At 35.7% G+C, this 10430-nt stretch overlaps 1 non-coding gene across 1 annotated transcript; it reads left to right on the plus strand.

Annotated features, from left to right (window-relative positions):
* The first annotated feature begins 69 nt into the window (after nucleotides 1-69).
* On the plus strand, nucleotides 70-141 carry TRNAP-CGG (transfer RNA proline (anticodon CGG)). The gene has a single exon. It is a non-coding gene; the product is annotated as a tRNA-Pro (tRNA).
* Nucleotides 142-10430: the final 10289 nt, after the last annotated feature.

A 10430-nucleotide genomic window follows, 5' to 3' on the forward strand; every position in this document is an offset into this window, starting at 1 on the left:
TATGAAATTGTAAAAAATATATAATAGTAATAATTCCTTAATTAATAACTTAAATAAATATTTTCATATGGCTCAGTGGTCTAGGGGTATGATTCTCGCTTCGGGTGCGAGAGGTCCCGGGTTCAAATCCCGGCTGAGCCCTATGTACACTTTTTAACAATACAACTAAACGAATCTCATATTTGAAACTGTTGTAAAGAGACAGTGACAGTTTTGAGTATTCGGTTTAAAGAATATTCCTTTCTTAGTTTTTTTAAACATAAATTCAACATTTTAATTACCATTGCATATCTCGTCATAATAGTTGATACAATACGTATCTAGATACAAGTTTTACTACTTGTTTGTTACAGAGTATGACAGTCTCGCCTGTCATTTATTACTAACATTGTCTTATTTAAGTATTTATACCTTACAGAGGTGTTTTTTTTCCAACTTCTCAGTTTTGAATCAACTAAATAGCTGCTGGTAAGAGTAGTAAAAAATATTCTGTAGTTGTTTTGTTATTGTTAATCTGTTATGATGAATTAAGTCTCAATAACAAGGAACTCACTTTTTTAAAAATAAAAGTTTTAAGATGACATTTTGTTTGTTTAGAATTAAGCACAAAGTTGCACAATGAGCATTCTGTGCTCTGCTCACCACAGTTATCGGAACTCGGTTTTTAGCAGTCTAAATCGGCAGACGTACCACTGAGCCAACTGATGGGACTTAACACGACTTGACTGACATCTGGTGATCATAAAATATTGTCGAAACGGACGTTTTTAATATTCATAATTATCTGATACATACGTCTCAACCTTAAATTTATGTTACTTTGCAGACAACATGTACTTAATAATCATCTTTCTTTATTGAATCATTAATATTGTAGCAAAAATACTTCACTATAAATTGTGTTGTTGTTTTTTTCTGTACAAATTACTTATCGTGATGTTTACTGAAAACTTGTCAAGTTTTGTGAAGATACGTAAATCGTAATATATTGGACAATGTATCTATACAATGGCTTCACGATACGATACTCGTATCGTTGCATTGTAACACATTTAAATTTAATATTTATTTCGTGTTTTATTTTAATAATATGTTCATTTGGTCTCCCGGTGGCACAGTGGTATGTCTGCAGACTTCCCTACTAAAAACCGGATTTCGGTACCCGTGGTGAGCAGACCACACCTAGCCCCTTGTGTAGCTTTGTGCTTAATTCTAAAAAAAAAATGTTCATTTATATTTGACTTGTTTCTTTTGTCATCTTCCTTACATCTAGTCGTTATTCTCGTGTGCAGAAATATTCGCAATATAAACATTTTATCTTATACGCTGTACTACTGCTATTATTATAACACTTCGGTAGAAAGCTTAATGTTGGTCCCTGGTTTAGTTACGATTTTAGTTTTTGAGTGTGATTTGTGTTTTTTGCTTAACTTGTACCATAACTTAATCAATTGTTCACTTCTTGCGTGCTTTGTGTTCGATTCTCTTGTTGTTCCGTAGGTGTTCATTTTCTCTTGTGTCATCAGTTATGTTTAGAGTGTATCACTTTCTGTTTTTGTTTTTTAACAAACATTCTCTTATGTTTAAAATTTCGTTTTTCACGTTTTCATTGGTACATAGCCTCAGCGCTGTTATTATACGTCATTTAGACGTTCCTGTTTTTATTTCAAACTTTTTTTCTTTCTCTTTTTCTCTTCCTTTAGAAACGAAACGTTGTTCGGAAATAAATATATTGTTCCACAAAGAGCCACAAACCTTCATCTTTTTCATAAATTAAATGATTACATATTAAAAACGATATAATACACTTTTACTTCTCATAATATTATCGGTGTTGAGTCTATTAATGTTATCAGGGGCGTAGCCAGAAATAGCCATTGGGGAGGCGAAGCCATGCTAGGGGGGTCCTGGGACATGATTTCTCCGGGAAATTTTTTAATAAAAACGTAAAAGAAAAGCCTGAATTATGCATTCTGAGACCACCTTTTTGCCAAATTTCAGAATGGCACACTGAGGTGTTTGTCGTATTTTTTAATCATAGATAAATATATAGGCCTATATATATAATATGTAACTTAAAGTCATCAGGCCCAGCAAAGTAGGTCTACACTCCTGTCATCAACATATTAAATGTAGAGTCATTCAGGAGAGTGCACAATATACGTATAGTATATAGTATTCAATTATCATTAACAGTGTATGTTCAGATTCCCTGGATTTCAAGAATTAACTTCACAAATAAACAGTGGGTGGCACCGTGGTAGGCTGGCAGCACCATGTTACTAACCTAGTACCATTGGCGCTATCTATAGTGAATCATTCACTATAGATGGCGCCAATGGCACTGTGAATGTGACGTTGACGAACAGAGGTTGCGATAAACAATCGTTCACTATGTCAAGCCTGAAAAAGCAAAAGACACTGCATGGGTTCTTTAAACCCATTCATGGGGCTGAACCTGATCAATCTGCTGCAGCCAATCAGGTTGAATCAGAATTATCAACTGAGTTGTCAGAGTCATCACTGTGGCCTTCTACCAGTACTGCCACTATCACCTCAAGTCCAGTCTGGGACATTGGAAATTACATTTCTGACGATGTTAGCATTGGTAAACAGGTAAGTCGACTCCTCATTATATTAATTTTGTATTAAAAATCATGCAAACACTCTTATGAGTTTTAGACTGAATATTCATCGCTGCTAGTGATTGTAGGTCTACAGCCACAGGATATTAAGCCTGCTCTGTGAAGTACAGCTCTAAGCCTTTCTCTTCGAGGTTATTGTACTCTCATAACAAACTTTCCTATGCGCAAAATAATTTAATTAGAACTATGTCATTCTGTCTCTTTTAGATAAACGCTGAAATCAAGAAATGCCTCCTTGAGAATGCCTGGAAGCCAGGGAGTGATTATGTTTTCCCCCCAGTGTGGTCCAAGAAAGCTGCGTTTTCAGCATCGTTGTCTTTCACAGTGGAGATGGCTACTCTACAGTCAACATACAAAGGGTGCTTTCTGCAAGTACTGCTGTCGTTTTGCTCCTGATGGTGCTGGTGTTGGAAGCCAAAAATTGGGACTAGTGAAATTTCCATACACAAACTGGAAGAAGGCTGTTGAAGACTTCAAGGCACATGAATTGAAACAGTACAACCAAGACAGCAAAGAAAAAGCTAACAATTTTCTACAAGTCGTAAACACAAGTTCATCTGTGCACTTGCAGCTTGATGCAACTTACAAGCAAGAAATTGAACAGAACCGGCAATATTTAATGCTTATTATTGCTGTGTGGGAGACAGGGTTTAGCTTTGAGAGGAAAATATGATTCTGGTCCAATGTTTGTTGGTGAAACTGAAGAGGAGTCCATCAATAATTATGGGAATTTTCGGGCAATTTTGCACTACAGAGCAAAGGGTGATGTCAAGCTTTCAGCAAGCCTTAAGAGTACAAAGAAGAATGCTACGTATCTGAGTCCTCAAATTCAAAATGAAATCATCAATGCCTGTAATACTCATGTTCTTGATGCTTTGGTCAACAGGGTTAATGCTGCAAAGTGTTTCTCAATATTAGCTGATGAAACAACAGATATTTCAGGCATTGAACAATTTTTGCTGTGTGCTAGATATTTGCATGCCAATGACAACTCTGTTGCAATGAGAGAAGATTTTTTTTTGCAATTTATACCTGTTTATGATGTTTATGAATATGGTATTGACATGGCTTACCTGCGAGGACAAAGGTACGACGGTACTGCCTCTATGAGTGGGAAATTCAATGGCGTCCAGAGACACATAACTGATAAATTCCCACTTGCACCCTATGTACACTGCAGTGCCCATTCCCTAAACTTGGTAATTTTTGATGCTTGTAAAGAAGGTCCTGTGCGAAATTGCATGGGAGTAATTTCTAGCATTTGGGCCTGGCATGGCCTAGCGCGTAAGGCGTGCGACTCGCAATCCGAGGGTCGCGGGTTCGCGCCCGCGTCGCGCCAAACATGCTCGCCCTCCCAGCAGTGGGGGCGTTATAATGTGACGGTCAATCCCACTATTCGTTGGTAAAAGAGTAGCCCAAGAGTTGGCGGTAGGTGGTGATGACTAGCTGCCTTCCCTCTAGTCTTACACTACTAAATTAGGGACGGCTCGGTGCAGTGGGCTAACAACCTACTCACTTAAATACCTGTTGAAGAATCCGCAAGTGATTGCGGCCCTATGTTCCTTGATGGAATCGAGTGGTGATAACTAACTGACTAACTAATTTCTAGCTAAAAACTTTCTCAATTCATCCAAACGAAAGCACGTTTTGGCTCTTTCGGTGGAGAATAAAGCACCTGAATCGAAAAAAAAAAAAAGTTTGAAAAGTCTCTTCCCACCTGGTGGATTGAGAGGCATGACTCAGTCATTGTCCTTCTAGAATTAATCCATGCAGTTGCAGATGCCCTTAAGACTATATCAGGTTGGCAAGACAGAGATTCTGCCACGCAAGGCAATCAATTGTTGTGTTCTATAGCACAGCCAGAATTCATCATCACTCTACTTATCATTGCTAAATTGTTTTCTTTAGTTTACCTCTGTGCAACTTACTGCAGCAACAGAACATTGATTTAGGTGCTGCGATGCATCACGCAGAAATAGTGGAAGATTTAATCCATTCACTCAGAAATAATACTGTGGATGAATTTAACAACATTTTCTGTGAGGCTCAAACTCTATGTAGTGAGCTTCAAATTAACATCATAATGCCAAGACAGGCTAAAAGACAGATGTACCGTGCTAACTCACAAACCATTAGCCCTGAGGAGTACTTTCGTATTGTTGTATTTGTACCATTCGTTAATCACTGTCTTTCACAAATATGTGACCGTCTGTCCAGTCACAAAACTCTCCTTATAAACTTTATGTGTTTACTACCATCAGGATCTACTACAGAACGGTCAGAACCTACAGCACAACAATGTGACCAAATTAAAGAGTTGGTCAATATATACAAGGCTGACATTGACAGCACTTCACTAGCTGCAGTAGGTGAACTTAGGGTTTGGTACGAATCACTTGCGAACAGCAGACCAAAACATGTCTTAGATGCATATACAATGTGCAATGCAGAAATGTTCCCAGTCATTTCTAGACTGTTGAAAGTATTTGCCACGCTGCCTGTGTCAACGAGCTCAGTGGAGCGTTCGTTTTCAACTCTCAGAAGACTCAAAACGTATTTGAGAAATACCACCACTGAAGATTGATTGAATGGCCTGGCCTCATTATACATTCACCGTGATATTAAAGTTGAACCAAACTGTGTTGTAGATGTCCTGGCAAGAACGAACAGGCGTTTAAGCCTTTTATAGATATTCGATTGTATTTTTCTAGTTCTGACAAAACTTGCTGTATTAAAAGAGTGTTCAATCAGAAATTTGCATTTGACCATTTGTTGTGTATGAAATTATCTGCCATGCATCTTTATGAACCTTCACAGGTGGCAACTGAACTTATCTAAAATGTTTGGGTCCATGGGGGGTTTAACTCCCAACCCCCACCCCTGGCTGCGCCCCTGAATATTATTCCTTTAATGTCTGCTTTCAAATGATTTAGTTAAATGTTGTTCCGACCACTGTCGTGTTTGTTGTATCCTATAAGAGTAGAAGAGATGTGGACTGAGAGAAACGTGTTGTCAGCAACGGATATGACAGTTTAGCGACATTTTTCTTTAAATTCGCTAAAGAACTTCATTAAAACGTTATAGGCCTAATGTTAATATCATATCCCAAACAAAATTAAATATGTCATGTTTAAAGTTTTCACAGACACCAATGAAAAAAAGTAATAAAATCGAATTTAATTTTAAAATGTCTAATGTCAGGGAAAGGTGACCATTGTAAATATATAGGCGTTTATTCAGAGTTTTACGATTTCCAGAATACACCCGTTGATCATGCGTTAAAATTTCATCTATAATTTATACTAATATGAATGCTTTTACGTTATAACGTGCTCAAATAGATCTTGAAGGTGGTCTACGAACGTCTCAATATTTAATTGAGAAGGCCATAGAAGATAAAAAACAATTACGTTAGATGTTTGTTATTCGTCTGAAATACACAAAATTTATATTCATATAATTCTCGTTAAACTGTTAAAAATACATGTTTACCGAAATTTTCATTTCTCCCTTACTATTTTGACAAAAGTTTATAACTTTTAAGCTCTTGTATAATTTGCGAGCCAAGGTATTCTAATAATCTATCTATCTATTTATACGGCCTGGCATGGCCAAGCGCGTAAGGCGTGCGACTCGTAATCCGAGGGTAGCGGGTTCGCGCCCGCGTCGCGATAAACATGCTCGCTTTCCCAGCCGTGTGGGTGTATAATGTGACGGTCAATCCAACTATTCGTTGGTAAAAGAGTACCCCAAGAGTTGGCGGTGGGTGGTGATGACTAGCTGCCTTCCCTCTAGTCTTACACTGCTAAATTAGGGACGGCTAGCACAGATAGCCCTCGAGTAGCTTTGTGCGAAATTCCCAAATAAACAAACAAAATCTATTTATATATATATGAAACGTTTTAGGTAGATTGTCGCATTATTTTTTAAAAATATACTTGTGCTAAAACAACACTTTTAAAAGATACCCAGATTTAAAGTAGAGAGCTCCATTTAATCAGTGACCTTGAAAACTCGAGTATTTATGTTATATAGTGATGATCTAAGGCTTGTATAGGCTGATTTGATTATAGATAATATTAATAATTAGAGTAGTGGTATAGTATAAGAAACGACCAACAGATGCCAGTTATGATTCGGTGAAACCTTACACGTGACAACAGATTTTAAAAGGTCTTCGAAACACACTGTGCATTGATACAAAAGTCGTCAAAACTAATAAAAATATCATTTTCATTCTTTTGTCATGAATTTGTATATATTCCTTGTAAATCAGTAAATTAAGTTAGTAGTAACACTAATCCAGCAATACCTACTGTGTTATCTACACTGATACAGTGTTTATGTATTTATTGGAAACTCACTAAAGTTATCTTCCGTCGTACTAAATTGGTTGCAACACACCCCTTGGAAGCAAATAAGATGTATACATGTTACTTTGAGTTTAATTTAAAACTCGTTTTGAAAAAAACAAACAATATTGTGTTCGAGAAAATCCACTTGTAGAGAAATATATATGCAAAAACGGCTCGTTTGGGTTGAGAAAATATTTTACATAGAAGAGCGAACAACGTTTCGACCTTCTTCGGTCATCGTCAGGTTCACAAAGAAAGAGGTAACTGACCGGAAGCTGACCACAAGTTTGAAAGGGGTTGTATAACTGAGTATCGGAATGTAGAGGGCGGTATTAGATGTTTGAATATATAATTTTATTTATTTTATTATATTAATATAGGTATAAAGGAGTTCCTTTATATTGGTTTATTTTGGGTTTAAGTTGTTGTATTAGTAAGGCTTCTTTAATTTTGCGTTTGTTTATGTTTGTTTCTTTATTTAGTATTTGAGTGTTTTCTATGGTTATGTTGTCTTTATTTGATTTGCAGTGTTCGAAAACGTGTGAAGGTGACTTTTTATGTTCTTTGAATCTGGTTTCCATTTTTCTACTTGTTTCTCCAATATAGAAGTCGTGGCAGTTATCACATTGTATTTTATAAATAGTGTTGGTGTGGTGTTTGTCAGTGTAGTTTTTACATAGTATAGACCTCAGTTTTGTGCCTGGTTTTTGAATAAATTTGGTATTAACTGGAATGTCATATTTTGTTACTAGTTTTTGCCAAATGTTGGTTATTTGTCTGCTGATGTCAGGAATATATGGTATACAGCAGTATATGGTCTCGTGATTTTTTTTTTTTAAATCGTGGGGTATATTTACTTTTGTTAGTTGATTTTGCTTTTTGTCTAGGTGTGTGCGTATAATGTTTTCTACGGTTTGTGGAGGAAACTTATCGATGTTGATGAAGTATTGTTTTATTTTGTCTAATTCATCGTTAATTTTATCTGGTGAGCATAGTTTTATGGCTGTGTTTATTTGGCTTCTTAGTATGTTGAGTTTTTGTTTTGTTTCATGTGTTGAGTCCCAAGGAATGTATAGTCCAGTATGGGTGATTTTTCGGTGGATTTCTGTTTTGAATTGTGTGTCGGTTCTTGTAATTTTGAGGTTAAGAAATGATATTTGATTGCTTTCTTCCTGTTAACATGTGAAGTTAATATTGGGATGTATAGAGTTAATGTGATTGAAAAAATTAAGTATGTGTTCTGTAGATTTGAATCCCGCAACCGTGTCATTTACATATCTGTACCAGTATAGTGATGGATGTAATGCTGTGTTAATTGCTTGTGTTTCAACTTGTGTCATAAAAATATTGGCTGGAACTGGTGATACTGGGTTGCCCATGCTTAGGTCATTTGTTTGTATATAGTTGTGGTTGTTGAACATGAAGTTTGTCTTTATGAGGGTTGCTAATTGGTTACTGGGAATGTCTATAGTTGGGTTAGGGTCTCGGATATAGAGTTCTAAGGCTATCTTGCAGGCTTCAGTGGTTGGAACTTCTGTAAAGAGGGATATAACATCGAAACTGACCATTAAGTCTTTATGATTAAGTTGATTTAGATTAGACTTAAAATTAAAAGAGTCTTTGATGAATGAGCTGGCTGATGTTACATATTTGGAGAATGCCCATGCTATGTATTTACCAAGATTGTAATTAAACGATTCATATGTGGACATTATTGGTCGTAATGGACAATCTGGTTTATGAGGTTTGGGGATGCCGTATATTTGTGTGTGCGTGAGTCGGTTTTACGTAGGTAGGAATAAAGTGTTTGTGAAATTGTGTTGGCTTTTTTCATTTGTAGTAGTAATTTGTTCAGTTATGTCTCGTGTGTCTTTGTTGGATTTGAAAAAAAGAATTTTCTCACAAAACCATCAACATAATTTTACAAAACAGAAAACTAAAAAACAACCTTACAAAAAGAGACATTAATTCCATTAAAAACCTAAAACAAGACAAAAGCATAAAAATTCTAAAAGCAGATAAAGGTAACGCTATAGTCATAATGAACACGAATGAATACACCCAAAAAATGAAGAACATCCTATCAGACACGAAAATTTAAACCAATACACACAAATTTAACAAAGACACACGTAGTTTTTGTAGTTTTTTTCTGTTATAATCACAATTCGACTGACTTTGACTAATTTTGATTTTAAATTTAGTTTTTTATTTGTAAAGAATTTGACAGATCTGAAAATACACGTGCGCAGTTCGTTTAAAACCAAATGCTTATCGCGTTTTGAACACCCATTCAGACGTTTTTGTATCACAACTAAGTTTGTCTTTATTACAATTTTAGGTTTACTTTATTTAGCTTTAGCTCATTTTATAGACTGCTATAAACATCTTTTAGTTACTTTTTTACTTTACTTCGAGTTTCATTATTCGTTTTTGTGCGTTTCTTTTTTTCAATCGCACAACCACGTCATACACTAAACGTTCACTCTTGTTTTATACTTTGTACACTATTATAAATACAATTACTTTACGCGTAATTTTATTAAATAAATTTATCGATTTAACACATAATACCTGAAAGAAAAAGTAACTTACATTGAGTGCATGAAAATGATAGAATAAGGAAGATTCAAGTGAAAGGCCTGAAAACTACTGCAAATGATTTGCGGGTTTCGGCAAGTATTACCATAAAAAAGTTGAGTACTTCGAATGGAATATAAAATTAAATAGTCAATTAATTTGTCTTACAATTACTTAAACAATTTTTTTCAAGACATGCAGTAACTTAATAACTGTATACGTTTTTTTTTTTCAAACTATGCCAAGCAATAAATTTTTTAACTCATCCATCGTAAATAATTCACATAGTCACACGTTAGTTTTAAGCACAGCTCTCTTCCTTCCATTTTTTGAAGTCTTGGTTTGGTTTGAATTTTACAAAAGGTTCACGAGGTCTATTTGTGCTAGCCGTCCCTAATTTAGCAGTGTAAGGCTAGAGGAAAAGCAGCTAATCACCATCACCCACCGCCAACTCTTGGGCTACTCTTTTACCAACAAATAGTGGGCTTAACCGTCACATTATAACGCCCTCATGGCTGAAAGGGCGAACATGTTTGTGTGACGGGGATTCGAACCCGTGATCCTCGGATTACGAGTGGAGTGCGTTAACTACCGTATGAAGTCTTGTAGCCACACGATTGCCAGTGCGAAAGAGAGGTTAGGTGGCGCTACATATGACATTTTAAATATTTTTCAGTGTTCTTTCAAACTTTTATTAGGTCATGTTATTTTCTTGAAACAGAATATTTCCAAAGTTTGTTAACATTTTTTACCTCGCCATTCTCATTTCACACAAATAGTAATAAAATTATTAATATTGACTTAATTCGTCACATTTGAAATCATATTTTTCTTCATAAGTACTATAATG

Source organism: Tachypleus tridentatus, chromosome 13, assembly GCF_004210375.1.
Source record: "Tachypleus tridentatus isolate NWPU-2018 chromosome 13, ASM421037v1, whole genome shotgun sequence".
Classification (NCBI taxonomy): Eukaryota; Metazoa; Arthropoda; class Merostomata; order Xiphosura; family Limulidae; genus Tachypleus; species Tachypleus tridentatus.